Below are 3,702 nucleotides of genomic sequence, written 5' to 3' on the forward strand. Positions count from 1 at the left end.
GTTGCTATCATTAGATAATTTACAGTTTCCCATAGACTATAAGGCTATATATAAAATGATAGAATATTAGGGCCACAGAGGGGAAAAAAACAAGTCATAATATTGTAACCAGTTGTTTTAAAGGAGGACAGTTGTTAAAATGACAGATGTGGGGCATTTCGTGAAATTGTACTTCAGTATGGTTTCATAAACAAAGACATGCTGATGTGCCAGAATATTAAGTATCACATTGTCATAAGTATCAAAACTGTAAAAACAATGTAGCTTTTCTGCAGAAAGAACCAGCCTCATAAATGTATGACTTTATCCTTTTTCTTCAGTGTGGCCCTAGTACTCTGTCATATAAACAAATACACATTCCATATGAATATAAAAACACAATGTGTAACATTATGTTCCTTTATTGAATAAGGACAAAACAAAGCAGGTAAACCATCAGCTCCTTTCGAAACTGAAGTCACAGTGACTCTACAAGATGGAAAGCACAGAATCCAAGCATATTATACAAAATGATACATACACATTCAAAGGTCTGTATATAACACACCCTGCATGTCTGCACACTAAAATAAATGCAGGACAAATCCATACACATCAACTGGACAAATGAATGGATGCAGTAGCCTCCCTGCAGCCTTGTATTACACACAGTATACCGCACAAACATCATAAGAGGCCAAATTCATCAAAAAACGAACCCAAAAAAAACCAAATTCCTCTGCCACCGCAGGACATATTTAACCAAAATTGAAAGCACACATACTAACTAAAATAATTCAACACATATTGGTCCCTCAGCAGCCGACCACTGTCGTCATCAGGGAAGATTGCCGGATTGTCCCAGTCCATGGCTGGTGGCACTCTGGGGGCCCTCTCCTTCCTCAGGCAGGCCACATTGTGGAGGACAGCACAAGCCACAGTAATATCACATGCCCTAACAGGGCTGACCCTTAATTTGTGAAGGCAGTGAAAGCGTGCCTTCAGGAGGCCAAAGGTCATTTCAACTCTGGCCCTGGTCCTGGCATGGGCATGGTTGTAGGCCTGCTGTGCTTCCTGGGGGTCTGTGAAAGGTGTCAGGAGAAAAGGCTGGCAGCCATACCCCTGTCTCCCAGCAACACACCAGAGAATTCACCTGTCAACACAAAATCTCATCATTACTACCTCATAAACACAGTGATATTCTTGACACAGCCATGATGGTTATAAATAGGGGTTGTGTGGCTTACCTTGTGATAGATTTCAGAGGCCCGAAAGATTCTGGAGTCATGGACTGAGCCAGGCCATTTTGCCACAACATTGCTGATCACACAGTCAGCATTGCAGACCATCTGAAATCATAAGATGAGGAATATTACACCAATCAATGCACATCACTGGCAATGCAGAGTGTTCGTCAATGGACAATATCAAAAAGTTATGTTCACCTGAACATTAATGCTGTGAAAGGATTTCCTATTCACAAAATCGGCCTCATGGGCACCTGAGGGGCTTTTATCCTTATGTGTGTGCAGTCCACTGCACAAATGACATTGGGGAAACCTGTCACACAAAGTAATGAGTATCCTACTATGTGTTAACAGTTGTCCTGTAATTTGTAGATCCTCTTACCTGCAATCCTATAGAACTCCTCTTTGATGTCACAGAGTCTTCTGTGGCCAGGGAAGGAGATGAAGACATCTGCTAATGCTTTGATAGTCAGACACACACTCCTTATTGTGCGGCAAATTGTGGCCTTGTTCAGCTGTTCTGCATCCCCACTGAGTACAGGAAGGCTCCACTAGCAAAAAGCGCAAGGCCACACAAACCATTTGCTCCACACTCAGTGCATGGCTCCGTGCAGTGCGGTGCTTAATCCTGGGACCCAGTAGTCTGCATAGATACCTGATGCCATCTGCAGAAAACCTGTATCTTTCATATAGATGGTCATCAGGGAAGGCCAGTGGGTCCAACCGGTCCCTGAAGACCCTTTCTCGCCTGAAGGCTCTCCTCAGCACAAGTGCTTCTTCATCCACCACATCTCGCACGAATGGGCCTGCCATTGTCAGAGCAGAAAGGAACACACAATTTTGGGCCTTCATATAGGCTAGTGGCCACACCTGGTGCTGGGGGGGTGGGCAAAAGAGGGCGATGCCTTATAACGATGACTTGGTTGTACTGATTGCTGGGAAAATAAAAAAACCTTAGAAAGATGCCACCGTCCTGTGTGCTCACAATAAGAGCTGATATGTCATGGCTCACTTGACTTTACGAGAATATACCTAATTTTTATTTTGAGCTGTGTCATCTTCTTGGAGCTGGGGGAGGAAAGAAAAATAATGATTAATACATTTGTGTTACAGTTAGCATACAGTGTACATTGAAGGCATATCTCACCTCCCTCTCAAGTTTTTTTATTTCAAGGTCCAGTTTCCTAATTGTCCTCTTTTTTATTTCGGACTCCAGTGCAAGATTTTCCATCTTTTTCTTCTTGTACTGAATGTCTATGTCTGCCAGTTCTATTTGGCGCCGGAGGTGGTTGCCATACAACTTTCTGATAGCTTGTGAGCTCTGTGAACACAATACAATTAGCGCAGCTGGAATTTGGCAGGATGTGGTGTCCTTTTATTAATACGCACTATGTTGCCAGGCTGGTTTTCCCACTGTATAGCATCTCGGTCCTGTAAAATAAATTAGATTTTTTGATTTTGATGAGGACTCCTCACCATTGTAGAGTAAATAGTACTTTCACAGTCTTAACATGATACCTCATGCCTTCTGGAATCCAGAGATGGTCTCCTCCTCATCATCGTCTCCATCATGTGCTGTTGCTGCTGCACTGGGGCCTTCACCCTATCACATTTAATCGGATTCATATTGAAGCTAGTAGACAAGACATGCCAGGCCTACAGTATGCCTTTGATGGAGTACTCACTGGATCAGCATCGTCTGGTGCTTGTGCTGGTGGCTCTAACAGGAACACAGTGCTGCCAGACACTGCAAGGCAATAGGTAAACCAAAGTCAGACAGTCCAAATTGATTCAATATGAATGTGGTTGTATCCCATGTAGAGATGGAAGGACATACCTTGAATGAAGCGGGTGGCATCTTGGGAGGAACCTATGCTCGTCTCTTTCCCCCAGGGATCCCCTCTAAGACGGGCCTGCCTTTATTTAGCTCCAAGGCCATGTCCTCTGCTGGGGTAAGGTCAGCCTTTGGTGACCCACCACCTGTGCCTTGTCTGTGGGTATTCTTTTTCACTGCTAAAACAGTACAGACAATGTGTGAGCAGGCACCTTCTGGGTACAATATATGCTTGTGCTTTGTTAAATATTAGTCAGGGACCATACCATTCTGCAGAATGTTCTTGTATTTGATTTTGACCTGCTGCCATGTCCGTTTTGGCCCGTTCATGTTTAATCTACACACACACACACACACACACACACACACACACACACACACACACACACATACATTTAATGGAGTCACACTGCAAAAAATTACTTGGTATTTTTGTCTTGTTTTCAGTAAAAATATCAAAATTTATCATAGCTTTATACAGTGTGATGGAGTTACTTTACACAATTTCACTCATATCTGCAGTGCATTTCAATTAAAAATTTAACCGTTTCATAATTACAGTACAACTGCATTTTTGGAGATGTGAATTAAATATTTGAATTGTAATTGTGATGTTTCAGCGGAGCGGTGAGTGTGTAATTG

The 3,702-nt window shown here is 42.9% G+C and overlaps 2 long non-coding RNA genes across 2 annotated transcripts; both read right to left on the bottom strand.

Moving 5' to 3' along the window:
• Positions 1–618: 618 nt before the first annotated feature.
• On the bottom strand, positions 619–1,695 carry LOC135512456 (uncharacterized). The gene is made up of 3 exons (XR_010451414.1): positions 1,609–1,695; positions 1,227–1,328; positions 619–1,132 (listed from the first exon to the last, which is right to left on the bottom strand). It is a non-coding gene; the product is annotated as an uncharacterized LOC135512456 (long non-coding RNA).
• Positions 1,696–1,770: 75 nt separating this feature from the next.
• LOC135512457 (uncharacterized) lies at positions 1,771–2,675 on the bottom strand. The gene is made up of 3 exons (XR_010451415.1): positions 2,374–2,675; positions 2,259–2,294; positions 1,771–2,161 (listed from the first exon to the last, which is right to left on the bottom strand). It is a non-coding gene; the product is annotated as an uncharacterized LOC135512457 (long non-coding RNA).
• Positions 2,676–3,702: the final 1,027 nt, after the last annotated feature.

This window comes from Oncorhynchus masou, chromosome 24 (genome assembly GCF_036934945.1).
Source record: "Oncorhynchus masou masou isolate Uvic2021 chromosome 24, UVic_Omas_1.1, whole genome shotgun sequence".
Lineage (NCBI taxonomy): Eukaryota > Metazoa > Chordata > Actinopteri > Salmoniformes > Salmonidae > Oncorhynchus > Oncorhynchus masou.